We start from the raw sequence: 344 nt of genomic DNA on the forward strand, positions 1-344 counted from the left end.
GTAGGATATGGTTGGACTCACAACCTAAAGAAAGCCTGAACTCTTGGAAAAAGCTAGTCAATGCCTTCTTGGCAAAGTTTTTTCCACCTCAAAAATTGAGTAAGCTTAGAGTGGAAGTCCAAATCTTCAGACAGAAGGAAGGAGAATCCCTCTATGAAGCTTGGGAAAGATACAAACAATTAATCAGAAAGTGTCCCTCTGATATGCTTTCTAAATGGAGCATCATAGGTATTTTCTATGATGGTCTATCTGAACTGTCCAAGATGTCTTTGGATAGCTCTGCTGGAGGATCTCTTCATCTGAAGAAGACGCCTACAGAAGCTCAAGAACTAATTGAAATGGTT

The 344-nt window shown here is 39.8% G+C and overlaps 1 non-coding gene across 1 annotated transcript; it reads right to left on the reverse strand.

The window, feature by feature from the left end:
* Window positions 1-101: 101 nt before the first annotated feature.
* LOC127742136 (small nucleolar RNA R71) lies at window positions 102-209 on the reverse strand. Its single transcript, XR_008003323.1, has one exon. It is a non-coding gene; the product is annotated as a small nucleolar RNA R71 (small nucleolar RNA).
* Window positions 210-344: the final 135 nt, after the last annotated feature.

Source organism: Arachis duranensis, chromosome 9 (genome assembly GCF_000817695.3).
Source record: "Arachis duranensis cultivar V14167 chromosome 9, aradu.V14167.gnm2.J7QH, whole genome shotgun sequence".
Classification (NCBI taxonomy): domain Eukaryota; kingdom Viridiplantae; phylum Streptophyta; class Magnoliopsida; order Fabales; family Fabaceae; genus Arachis; species Arachis duranensis.